General features: G+C 32.0%; 1 long non-coding RNA gene across 1 annotated transcript; it reads right to left on the bottom strand.

Moving 5' to 3' along the window:
• Positions 1-9,165: 9,165 nt before the first annotated feature.
• On the bottom strand, positions 9,166-13,065 carry LOC143080025 (uncharacterized). The gene is made up of 3 exons (XR_012979595.1): positions 12,992-13,065; positions 10,630-10,965; positions 9,166-9,969 (listed from the first exon to the last, which is right to left on the bottom strand). It is a non-coding gene; the product is annotated as an uncharacterized LOC143080025 (long non-coding RNA).
• Positions 13,066-14,413: the final 1,348 nt, after the last annotated feature.

Genomic DNA, 14,413 nt, shown 5'->3' with positions numbered 1-14,413 from the left:
GGTAAATAGTAACAGCCATTATGTGTACATAATCTGACTCTGCGCAATAGTATACTAGTCCACAAAAGAAACGATACAAGGCAATGTATTTTCCATAGATAATGAAATTGGATACACTGTACCAAGCTTAAAACTGTCCATTGGTCTAATCTTTACAGAGTGTTATTTTCTTATCAAAACCACTGTTTTAAGACAAAAAAAATAAAATATTTTTTTTTTTTTGTTATATCAAAAATAGTATTTTTATAAATAAAAAATTCGAAATTAAGTTCTATAAGGATGGACAATGGACTTTTTTTAAAGAGTTATGACCCTTAAAAATATTAAAATTTATGGAAAGTGGCCTCGTTAGCGCTCTCGATGGTACAAGTTTTTAATTTTTTATTTTCAGTTTATTTCTAATAGGACGGACGTAGTTTTTTTTTAGCTCACCGTTTCAAAGGAACTGTGAAATTTGCCATCACTTGGCGTCCGTCGTCGTCTGTTCGGTGTTAAATATTTGAAACATTTCCACTGAAACTACTGAACCAATTCCAGTAAAACTTAAACTGAATGATCCTTAGGATATCTAGAATAAAGTTTGTGTTTTATTTTCAATTTTGTAAAAAAACATGGCCGCCATTGGTAAAAATAGAACATAGGGGTAACATGCAGTGTGTAGCTTATATCTCAAACACTAAAGCCTTGAGAGCAAATTTTCAGATAAATCTAACAACCCATTGTTGGGTTGCGGCCACTAAATTGTTAATTGTACGGAAATTTTGCAGTTTTTGGTTATTATCTTGAATATTATTAATGACAAAGATAAACTGTAAACAGCACAACTTTCAGCAAAGTAAGATCTACAAATAAGTTTATATGACCAAAATTGTCAATTGAATCATGTGGAGTTATAGCCCTTTAAAGAATTTTTTCACAATTTGTTCATCTAGTTTGCTTACTTTAAAAAAGTCTTCTTCTGAATATGCTAAATCGATTTCGGCCCAACTTGGGAGTATCTTGTATAAACTTTGTGTTTTATTTCCTTGTACTTCAAGAAACTTAGCCACTATGGCTAAAATGGAACATAGGGGTAAAATGCATTTTTTTGCTTTTGAAGAAAAAACGACAGCTACAAAGAACATTTAAATGGAACTTTTAAGCCACTCATTGATATATATTGAAAGACACAAATAATCATTGATGCAAAATTTATGAAACTAGGACAGAGTCAATTTTAAAGACCATGAAATAGCACTTAAAGATTTTAAATTTCAATTTGCACAAAACAAGTGTAATTAGAGACGCAGCTATCCTTCATTCAGTTTTCAGCCTTTCGGCTATTTTCTGTTGATTGCTTTGGTTGTTGTCTCTTTGACACATTCCCCATATCTAAAAAAAGATCTTAATATATAACCAGGTGCTCCGCAGGGCGCAGCTTTATACGACCCCAGTGGTTGAACCCTGAACAGTTAGGGCAAATTTGGTCACAATATTCAAGCTTGATTCTGTCTGAATTTGGATTGTGATCAAATTTTTGAAATAATATAGGTTTTTGTCACAAAATTAATGTGGTCAAAGATCTAACAAATCTATTGCACAATACTGTGCAATTGAAGATTTCTTCTTGAAACTTTTCAAAATTCGAAATTTGAAAAATTTTGAAAAAAAAGGAAGCCCTTCAAAAATCGTAAACAAAAAATCCCCCTCCCCCCAATTTTTTTAAACCCCCTTGGAGCAATAACCCTTAAACTCAATCCCATGCTTTCCATTGCAGTATTGAACATTGTAGTACAATTTCAGAGAGATCCATACAATTACACATAAGTTATTGTCTTGAAACTAGAAAAATGCTTGTTTTGACCCCTTTTTGGCCCTTAATTCCTAAACTTTGGCCCCATTACCCCTAAAATGAATCCAAACCTTCTTCTTGTGGTTTTAAACATTGCGATATGATTTCAGAGCAATTGAAATACTTCTACACAAGTTATTATCCTGAAACTAAAAAAATGCTTGTTTTGGGCCCCTTTGGGCCCCTAACTCCTAATCGGTTGGGACCATCATCCCCAAAATCAATCCCAACCTTCCTTTTGTGGTATTGAACCTTCTGAAAAAGTTTCATGAAGATCTATTCACTTAAACTAAAGTTATTATCCGAAAACCAATGTGTCTTCGGGCGACGACGACGCAGACGACGTAGACGACGCAGACGACGACATCATACCATTATACGATCCCAAAATTTTTTTGGGGTCGTATAAAAATGGTGTAGGGGGTTTCTATTATTGCGCTCAGCCTTTGAAGAAATTTCATGTTTTAATGCTCAAAATGTTCACAATTGAATTCCATCTTTTAAATTTTTAATAATTTTTTGAATTTTGAAAAAAGGGGGGGGGGGTGTGGCACCATGCCCAGAGAGAAAAAAATTCCTTCTCTACCAAAATATCTCTATCAATCATATATTCTCATTTATAATTACCAAATTTGTGTCAGAAATGCACGTATAAATGGAATGTTTTAGCTTTTTCAGTTCAAAATGTTTCAGTATTCATCTGTTTGGTAATCTGAATTTTGGTGAAAATTGACAATTTTTGACTAAAATTATTTTTTTAAAGAAAAAAAAAACACACGACTTTCTTTTTATTTTATCAATATATAGAATGTGGTCTCTCAAAATTTGTCAATGACATTTCATGGTATTGTTGGTCTTGGGCGATAAACAGATTTAAAATTAAAGATTTTTTGAAATTTTTCATTTTCGAATTTTAACACATTTTTAAATGGTTGCTATGGAAACAAACTATTTAGTAAATTCATAATTTTAACGTTTTTGTATAGTTAGGGGTTTTGTTTGTCAATACTGTAAATATACATATTTTTTGTATTGATTAACTTTATTTCTATTGGACTTTAAAACCCCTTATATTTCAATTTTCAAAGGCTACTTATGAACGTATTTAGGCAACATTTTGTAAGGATGGTTTCCATGCCAACCAAGGTTCAAAAGAAAAAAAATTAATACATGAAACTTATTTTCATACCATACCCTCCTCATAAACAAAATATAAAGACATTTGAAGATGGGTCATGAATCGCCTATCAACAGGAACCTGCATGATTCTTACAAAGACCGGTACTTAAGCAAACACTTCCAAAAAATGTAAACAAAGGCAAAATTAATGTTTTAATAATTAGTACTTTCCCTAAAATTGAAAGATTCCTTTTTTCCCATGTCTTGAACATTTTCATCATTTTCTCTATTTTACAATCCCAATTTAATTTTTTGCATTCCTCTTTATCATGTCCAAAAAAAAAAACACTCCTAATGCTTTAATAGGTTTATCTCCTCAATTAATCCCCGCAATTTTATCTTTACATTTTTTCAATTTCCCAATCCATAATCCTTCTGTTTTATTTCTATTTACCATTCTAACATGACGTCCTTCAAACGCTTTGAGTACACACCCGTGGTAAAATTTGAATATATTGCATGGGCTGTTCCGATCGTACTCCCACGTCATATGCTTTTTAATGAATGAGATACCCGACGTCATAGAACAATGACGTTAGAATGTAAGCATTTTACGGGAAAATACACGCTTGTGAATCCGAAAATCATCACAAGGAAACATACACAAATGATGCTAAAATGTGGCAAAAGCCCTTTATTGTACATCATATAAGACATATAAATAAATTATCATTCAAATTCATCCAAAACTGTCTAAATACATTATTTTAAATAGTTTAAGCATGTCACTAATGCAGTTTGCTCCGTTCTTTTACGCTAGTTTATTAGTGCGTTTATTTATGGGAACGGCAAATATTTGCCTACACCTAGAGCGCTTCGATCCAAAAGAATTGCCGTATGTGTCCTATCAGAATCGAAATAATTCATGGGGCTTGAATATATCTAGATTTTACCACGGGTTGTCCCTTTATGCCGATATTTTACCCCTCGCTATCGCTCAGGGGTAAAATATTTGTCATAAAGGGCCAACCCGTGGTAAAATCACGATATATTCAAGCCCCCATGAATTATTTCTTAAGTATACCTGAAAACGAGCCAAAAATTTCTATTATATTCATTGCAAATATTACATCGTTTTTATCTTTACGAAATAATGTTGTGTCATCTGCTAGTTGTGAAATTTTAATGCTGTAACTTTTCCCATCTAACTTAATAGTGATTCCTTTTACTTCGTTGCTATTCCTGAACTTAAGAGCCATAATTTCAACAGCCAAAACAAACAATAACGCTGATAGAGGACAGCCTTGTCGGATTCCCCGTGAATTTTTGAAATTTTCTGATACCCACCCATTGTTCATAACACATGTTTGAACATCTGTATACATAGTTTTAACCCACTTAATAAATGATTCATTAAACCCAAAATGTTTCAAAGTTCCAAGCATACAATCCCATTCTAACGAATCAAATGCTTTTGTAAAATCCACAAAAACAATTGCTCCCTCAATTTTGTATGTATCTGAGTAGTCTTTTACATCTTGGACTTGTCTCAGATTAAACCCAATGAATCTATTTTTAACATAACCGGTTTGGTCCTCATTTATAATTTTTGGAAGTACCTTTTTTAAGCGTTGCGCAATAACATATGACAAGATTTTAAAATCTTTATTAAGAAGGGATATTGGACGATAGTTTCCCAAAAGTAAAGGATCCCCTTTTTTGAATATCAAAGTTGATATACTAGTATGTTTTGAATATGAAATAAAATTGAGAATGGAAATGGGGAATGTGTCAAAGAGACAACAACCCGACCAAATAAAAAACAACAGCAGAGGGTCACCAACAGGTCTTCAATGTAGCGAGAAATTCCCGCACCCGGAGGCGTCCTTCAGCTGGCCCCTAAACAAATATATACTAGTCCAGTGATAATGAACGCCATACTAATTTCCAAATTGTACAAGACTGTTTCTATCGTATCCTTTATTTAAGACATTTACTAGTAATGATTTAAGCTTATTCCAAAAAAATCTATAAAATTCTACCGTAAGTCCATCAAGACCTGGAGATTTATTTAATTTCATTTTAAAGATACCATTTGTGCATTCCTCTACTGTAATTTTCCCATCGCATATTAGTTTATCATGTTCATCAACTCTATTTTCTAATTTTGTATCGCTGACATATTCTTCTGTTAAATCTTTATTTAAATTTTTTTATTATACAAGTTTTTAAAAGTTTCTCTTGATCCGAAATTATTTCCCCATTATCTCCCATTAGCTTATTTATAGATTTTTTAACTTGTCTTTTTTTTCTAACCCAAGGAAGTAAGAATTATTTTTTTCACCAAATTCTTCCCACTTTTCTCTAGATCTCACTTAGCTACTTTCGCTTTTTCTTCATATATCTTCAATACTATTTATTTCTTTTTCTATTTTATTGTCATCTATATTTGATTCGTCTCTTATTTTAATTTTTTCTTCTAAGTCTTTTTTTAAAAGTATATTTTCTCCTCTTGCTTTATTTTTACAATAATTTGTTGTTACTTCCCTTACCGCGATTTTAAAACCATCCCATAATAAATTACAATCTAATGTTTCCTTTTCGAAAACATATTTATCTATCAAAGTATTATTCAGTTCTTGGTAATCTTTATCTTGCAAAACTGAATTATTTATTTTCCAATACCCATTGCCCCTTTCTGATACCCCAGGCTTAAATTTTAGAAATACTCTTTGATGATCAGTGGTTCGAACAACTGCCGGTTTCATTTAACAAAATGCTATAAGTGGTGAAAAATCTTACTCCATAAAATTAAATCAATCCTACGGAAGCGTATTAGCGCCACACATTTTTTTTTTTTATTTTTCTTCCTATGTTTGCGTTATAACGCAAACCTTTGCGATATAACGCAAAGGTTTGCGTTAGTTTGCGTTATAACGCAAAGGTTTGCGTTATAACGCAAAGGTTTGCGTTATATCGCAAAGGTTTGCGTTATAACGCAAAGGTTTGCGTTATATCGCAAAGGTTTGCGTTATAACGCAAAGGTTTGCGTTATAACGCAAAGGTTTGCGTTATAACGCAAACATAAGAAGAAAAATAAAAAAAAAAAAATGTGTGGCGCTAATACGCTTCCGTACAATCCTACTAGCTTGTGACCTATCTCTTCTTCTTCATGTGAATTGTTGTTTATTTTCATTTTAATTTCTCCAAACATCTGTCAGTTTGTTAGATTAAATCAAGTTTTTAAAACCATGTACAGGTTGAGTAAATTTACATGGCCGTATAGATTTTCTATCAATTGGTTTTATTGTCTCGTTAAAATCGGCCCCAAGTATTGGTATTTCTAGGCCGTGTTCCTTTAAATAATCGCTAACCTTTTTTAAAAAAGAATTTCTAGATGTTTTACATTTAGGTGCATTTACATTAATAAATGTAAAAATTGAGTTATTTATCTGCACATTGATAAGTACTAATCTTCCGTCCCTATCAATAAATTTACTAATTAGTTCGTAGCTTAATTTTGAATTCTTGATTCTTCTAATTTTACCTTAGATCACCTTTAGCCTTCAAATTTTAAAAAGGTGTAAACACATAAGTAAAATGAAGCGTTGTCAGACCCTTGTTAGCAAAGAGTGGATAAAGGATCTGTATTTGAATCAGATTGTTTATTTTAAAATTTCAAATCATAAAATGAAAACTCTTAACAATACTTAATACTGTTGAAGTTATATTTGGTTCAAGGCAAAATAGAGGCGGAAAATATCGAAGGGATAATAAAACTCATAAGTTTATTACAACTAAAACTGCCATGGCAATAAACGAAAACCGACTAAAAGAGAAGCAACGGAATTCCCCACTTGTGTTTCCCATAAGATCATGTGATTGTAAGTAAGCTATTGAAATTAGGATTGAATAAATCTTCATTGCATTAGCACGATTATTGCTTTTATCAAAATACAAGGCATATACATATATGACAAATATAACAGAGTACAGAGAACTATTAAATAAATCAAAATAATGCAAAGATAACTTATAATAAAACATACATGTGTACAACAAATTAAATGATAAGGAGTAAGTTCGGTAAGGGCCATATTTGGCCCCAATTATAAAGTTCATAGTTACAAGGTAATACATGTTTAAAGTTGCCCTAAAGACATGTTAGAAAGTTAAACAGAACTGTTTTTGTCAAAGTTTAATTCTAACACGTTGATTTTTACATCCAAAAAAGGTCAAGATAAGGGATTTTGGTGAAATATGACAAATCAGCTAGATTTCAACCAAATAAAGGACCAGGAAACATAGAGCGCAGGCGTCGACAAGCTTAAGATTCAAATAAGACATGTGAAATGTCTTCACAAACATTATTTTAAAAGATCTTTGTTGTCGACGTATGCGCTCTATGTTTCCTGTCCAATAATCTATGGAAATTCTACCATTTTCGTTGATTTTTTCGTGAAAAATCAATATGAGTACAACTTTTGACGTCATAATGAAACGCAGAAACGTAAAATTTTCAACAAAATGGGTTATATCCTAGCTAGTCAATGTATTAGCTATAATTTATCTTGATATTGGTCGATAAATACGAATTTTAAATTTACGCTAAAAAAGGGGGCCATTTCGAACATACTCCTTTGCAATCTTACTTTCCATGCAGCTATAAGACAACTATGTAGTCTCTTAGTTAAGCATTTTGACCCAGCTTGTAACAGAAAAATAAGCTTTCGTGTATTTGACCATAAACAGTAATATTTTGCCTTGATCGTAACACCATCCCTTGATATTTTCTTTTATCAGCGACCAGTTATTTTAAAATAAGTGAAACGCATATTCATATTTTGAATATTCGGACAATGCATAAGATTGTATCATAATTTCTTTGAGAATAAGCGTTATTAAATTACAAAGTACAATGCTTGATGATTCAAAACTAAGATGAATAATATATGCTGCATTTAAATTTTGATTTTTTTCTTTTTCAGATGTACGACAAACAGATTCACCATGTTCCAAAATAATGAAAGAAAAATGAAAAGAACACGTGAAATAATTTTATGCGTCCCAAGTGATTTTCCTGATTTTCCGTCATCAGGAATGCTGAAAGCCGCAAGCTTCATCATAACACTAAGATGTCTTACTCTTATCGCCGGAGAGTTCATAGCATATTTTAAGTATTCCTAAATTCAAATTAGGAGAAAATGTAATAAATTCTGTTTCTTTCACTGTGCACTTTAAATCACGTTTTGCCTGTTGCCTGTTAGGAATATCACCAAGATGATGATAACATAGAAATCTAAGAAAGTGTGACATGGTAATAGGCGGTATAAAAATGGTCACGTCTCCCTGTGTAAGCTTTAATTCTTCTGGTATTAAAGAAGAGTCTTTCAAGTACATAACACAGTCTACAGTAGCTATTTTCATCCTGTTGTTCAATGTCATTGTGGAATGCACATTTTGTCTGTAAATTTTTAGACAATCATCCGTGTAGATATTACTGCCTACAAACAACATATTAGGTGTACATCTTGATAAAATATAATGTATTAGTCTTAGAGTTACATTGTACTGTCCTGTCACGTAATAAAACGACGCGTATAACAACCAACCTGACACAGCATCTGTATTCAAGCCGTCTTTTAAATGTCTATGATAACAATTGTGTATTATGTACGTTTTATTAATTGCGAATGGTGACGGTAGTACTTGTGCTACATGTTGATTGATTTTGGCATAGTGATATTTACACACATCAGTAATAAATTTAGAAGATTCAGACTTCAATAGATATTCAACCAATTCAAATTCTTTATAATAGTCTGAAATATCTCTATCATGCGAATATGGCAGGTAAAAAACTTTATAAAATAGTGTGTCTAACTTTCCAGACGACTGTTCCCTCGGTTCATCTAAAGAAAGATTAAAGCTGTTGTTCTGAAGAAATAAATTCTTTAACAATCCTATAGTTCCACTACACTTTATCCTATCAAGTATGCAAAGAAGTATTTTATTGTTTCTCCGATTGATCTTTCCTAAGAACATGTTGTGTTCAGGTATGAAATAGTTTGGACAGTAACATTTGTCTATCCATGATATTAATTTATCAAGACAGAGAGAAAAACAATGAAACAATTTAGACAATCGAAATATTTCAATATCTTCCTCTTCCGAAACCCAGAATAAAGCCGTCTTCAAAAAATAGGAACACAACAAATCTTTGACGTCCTTATTTTTGTTAATGATATACTTTAAAGTTATTTTCAGAAGACTGTAACATAAGAGTTGTGTGAAATTAAACGAATGAACAAGTAGTTTTTCTGCCACAGAAAAAGACAATCTCCATAATACGAAACTATCTGATATTGTTTTAGGTCCTATAGGTACTAACAAACACCCGTAATTAGTGATCCTGTCAATTACAAAATTAGGTGGCCACTGTTTTCGATAACGCCAAGCCCATGGTTCTGCGTTACAAGGTAAAACTGTACTGCGCAGGCAGAATGCAATATCAAAAGTTTCGTCTTGGTCTGATATACATGGACCATGTAAAGATAGCGGCATATTCAAATAGAGCTGACGAATACTGTTAACAAAGCTGTCTGATGATAGATAAAAACATTTACAAGTATCTCCAAAAGAAATAGATGGTATCAAGAGGGATTCATCAAACTCTCCTGTTACCAATTTGAGTTTAGTAAATCCAGGATGATCAGAATCGGTCTCCATGACCAGTGTAGGCCGTTCTGATGACTGTTTGATATTTCGTGTATTCTGTATTACGTCTACACTATTGATAACGTACATTACATCTCGGTCACTGCCTGGTAAATCAAATCCCTCTGCTAAACTTCCACTTGATATTCTGGTAAGCGTATCCGACGTTGCATTGTATATTTTATCATTAATTATGCAGAGTCGTTGTCTATTACGTATATCTATTTCAGTACCAACAGTATTTATGAGGTGTTTAAATAAATTTGTTTCTTCACAATCATTTCCTGGCCCTTGCAAGTAATCTATAAAATTTGGATGTATTTAGTTAAACTGCAATAACGGTTGTAAAAAGTAATTATTTACATTCATGCTTCTTTTTATGTGTTGCTGTAGTTTCATGGCTTTTAATTATTACTCTGAAATCATACCAAAATTCCTTACTTTCAATTCCAAAGTTATTGTTCTTATTTTAATTTGACGTCATAATTATAAGCATTTATCTTCACAAATTAAATGCATAATAAATATCATAAAGATAAACAGTCATCAATCTTTTCAATCTACCTTTTGTTTTGGCAATTGCTTGTACCAAGTCAGGAATGAGACAGTTGTTTTCCATACGTTCTGTTGGATGATATTGTCAAGCGTTTGGTTTTGTCAGGTTTTATGGACATCATCCTTATTGAAAAAAAACTCATCATAGATACCAGGATTGAAATTTTATATTTTATATACCTTTGAGTTCGGTATTTTGTAAATATGTTTTTAACTTCGTGTTTGATTTGGCTTTCCAATTGTTTTGTTTCGAACGCCACTTATAAGTCTTATGTAGACCACGTCTGGCCCACAAAATTACAAGCCTTGTAGATCTATAGTTTTTTTTTTATTAAAATTATGTATCTATCAACTGTATATTCACCATTGTCGGTAATATAACAGATAAGTAATAAATATATACATACATTTCTCTTGGTCTGTACATGTCTGTAAGTATTCGATATATTCGTTTGAAGATTTGTCTGGACATCGGAGATTGAGTATCCATTGTTCTTGTTTTGTTCTTCTTTCTAAGCAAGCTTTAAACTCACGTTCAAACTGACTGATTGTCAATCCAAAAACATCATTTGAGATAACCACCCCTTCGTCTAAAGAAATATAAATCAACGGCGTGTATCTGCGTGTTCCAGGATATGGAAAATGTTTTAAACCATATTTTTCCAAATACGTAGTTTTCTTCATTCCATACAAACATTCGTCGTCATGGTTTTCTTTTTTTCTTGCCTTTCTATACATGGCGACTGTAAAGAAAAAAACCCAGATGTATTCCGTTATAAAAAAATCTATCCCAACCAACTTGTAATAAAGAATACCACATATTTTCAATAAGTCGGTTTATATCTTGACTTTCATTAAGCAATTAACATTATGGGTTGGTTTACACCCATTCTGTACGACAAAACTTATGTATAGTGTTAATTGTTTGTCTTTTGGTCGTTTTAATTTTTTGCCATGGCATAGTCAATATAAAAATAAGGAGATGTGCTATAATTGCCAACCAGACAACTATCCAACAAAGTTGAAATGAATTGGATATCAGCAGTTATACGCAACCTTACGGCCTTCAACAATGAGAAATACCCATACCATAAAGACGGCTATAAGAAGCCCCTACATGAAAATATGATACAATTCTACCGAGAAAACTAACGTCATAATTTAAAACAAAACAATTTACGAAAACTAAATATCGCAGACATGAATCCACGACAACCACTGAACTACAGGCACCTGACTTGAGACAGGCACATAAAGAATTTGGCAGTCTGTTTTTGACCTATGAGTTTTATTATACATTTGGCAGCTTTCGCCCCTGTTCAACAGTTATGTAGTAACATTCAAGCCGCACCTGCATATAAAGTACATAATCTTTTGTATTATACAATAAACAAAAGCTACTTGTGTTTCCCATTATAATTTTCTTGATAGTGGGTTGTTGCTTACCAGACAGCTACAAAACCAACGATTCGAAGTGGTAAAGTTGAAGTCATCCATTCAACAGTTTTACGAAGGCTATCATGAGTAGGTTGACCTTTATGTATATTTTCCAATTGACATAGTCTCACTTTCGCCAGGAGAATGTAAACTGTTTATCTTTCATTAGCTTATATCATTACTTGAATTAAAGTTTGATACTGCCAGAATTTGATTTCTCAATGGTCATGATGTCGTTGCATTAGTAAGATTTTCATTTTGACAAGGTATTTTTCTATGTCATTCTATGTTTATTGAGAGTCAGTTTTTTAGTGCTAATGTGATCTGTTGTGTATTTATTTTTATTCCTCTTATCGCTCGTATTTAGTATACAAAATGATGACGTATGTCAAAGAAAAAAAATGATATCATATTAAAGAATATGTTGGCTAGATAAATATATGCTTTTTTTTTTAGGATTTTGACACGATGAAAACAACTTTTATGAAAACAGATTTTTAACGACAAACTATTTGACCCTTAATAATGTTAACCTGTTTCGTTGGAACAAACAGACTACTACGTTAGAAATTCAAAGAACACAATATAATGAATAAAGTGATTTTATTTGCGATGCTGTTAACATGTGTTTTGAAAATAAGAATAACTGCTGATTTGACAAAATTTTACGTTTTCAGCTGATTTGATCTGGTAAATAAACATTTAATCTTTTAACGGATTCAGTGGTTTCTTTCAATGTACTTGTTGTTAAAATTTTGGTTGTGTCGATTTCAGACGTACTGCCTAATAACTCTGTGTGAGCAGTTTTTAGTTACTAGCACACCAGTGTAACTTGAAGAGGTAGACATAACTGTACAAAATGTGTCCCAAGACAGGAGCCTCTCGCCTTTGTTAGTCTTGTATTAGTTTTAACTTAAGTTTCTTGTGTAAAATTTGGCTTTAGTACGGCGTTCATTATCACTGAACTAGTATATATATTTATTTAGGGGCCAGCTGAAGGACGCCTCCGGGTGCGGGAATTTCTCGCTGCATTGGAGACCTATTAGTGACCTTCTGCTGTTGTCTGTTATATGGTCGGGTTGTTGTCTCTTTGACACTTTCCCCATTTCCATTCTCAATTTTACTAATAAAAGCTTTTTATGATCAGATCATATTTGAAATTACTACGTTTGTGTATATTGAAGTAGTCATTATTGTTATTTTTAAAGAAAAGCACGTAGGAAGTCTTTGTAACTTCAACTTCTCGGAGATGATCTAATATTATTCGATGATACCACGAACGAATGTATTTCTTGTACGATAAGAATTTTACTGCAAAGGTTTAGACCTTACCTTTCTTTTGATATAGCTTGATATTAATTCGTTACTTCGTCTCACAATATCACTTGCACTATTCATAGACGTAGTTACAGGAAAATGAAAAAACTTCCTGGTGAATAAGTTGTAAAGTTCTTTTCCTGAGGATATCTTATTATGGTGTTCGTACTTAAACATAAGTGTTTAAGCGAATTGTATCGGAACATAACATTAGTGTCAGAATCCTAATTTGAAATCTAATTCATTTCAAAATTTTAATATACATACATTTGTCATTTGTTATATCTTGAGGGGGGCTCGCGGGTATTAATCAATTTTTTTTCTATTATAGGATTTCGCTATATTTTTTCATAAATGAACTTTAGCATATACTTAATAGAAAGATGAAATAAAAAAAATGGGATCACCGTTCATTTAAGCTCACAATCTGCCTCCGAAAGAAGCATTCATTTTTGTAAATATCCTTTTTTTCTGTTGAACTAATAGGAACAATAAAGCATTGTAGAGGTAATATCGAAATAAAAAAAGAAATAAATTACAGAAATCGCTTAAATTTTACAATTATTTAGTTTATGTAAAGCTTATTTGAAAACAATAATAAAAAATATAGGTCATCGATGAGTTAAAAAATTAATTTAATTTAAACGCCAAAAAAAAAGGCATTTTTGCATCAAAGGGAGATAATTTGGAGCTTTTTCAATGATATAAATATTTTTGATAGGGGCCAAACCGAATCGATTTTTTTGTTATTTTTGTACCATATCATAAAGTTATAACTAAAAGTGTTATAAATAAAATTTGTAATGAAAAAATAAATGTTTAATATTTCGCTGAAATTTTTGTACCCGCGAGCCCCCTTAACAGCAGCGCCTGCATCATGAGTATACATAAAATTATTCAAGTAGATTTAATATTCCACGGCTTGCGTTTCCCATCACGATTTATAGAATTGCTGCTAATAATGAATGGGTCCAAGTAATAACGTTTGAGTCTTATGTAGATGTAACATGCGTCTGGCGTATTAAATTATCAACCTGGTACCTTTGATACTAGTACATGTAACTATTAGCATGTCGAAATGTAGAATTGGGTTGTGTTTTTGTGTATTTCTCTGTACTTAATGTTCTTGTATTTATTTGTACTGTAGTCCTGTCATGTAATGTTGTCCTTTTTAGTGTTATATTTAACATTGTCATAAAACACGAGGCTCGGCTAGCCACAAAACCAGGTTCAACCCACTATTTTGTCTTAAAATGTCCTGTTCCAAGTCAGGAAAATTGCAGTTGTTAACTTAAGGTTCGTTTCTGTGTTGGTTACATTGTCGTTTACATCATATTTTACACTTAAATGTTTCTGTAATTTCGTTGTTTTCCTCTTAAAGATATTGTGTTTCCCTCGGTTTTAGTTTGTGACCCTGATTTGTTTTCTCCTAATCGA

Source organism: Mytilus galloprovincialis, chromosome 6, assembly GCF_965363235.1.
Source record: "Mytilus galloprovincialis chromosome 6, xbMytGall1.hap1.1, whole genome shotgun sequence".
NCBI lineage: Eukaryota > Metazoa > Mollusca > Bivalvia > Mytilida > Mytilidae > Mytilus > Mytilus galloprovincialis.
The sequence above is the reverse complement of the archived record's forward strand: the minus strand, read 5'-3'. Positions and strand labels throughout refer to the sequence as shown.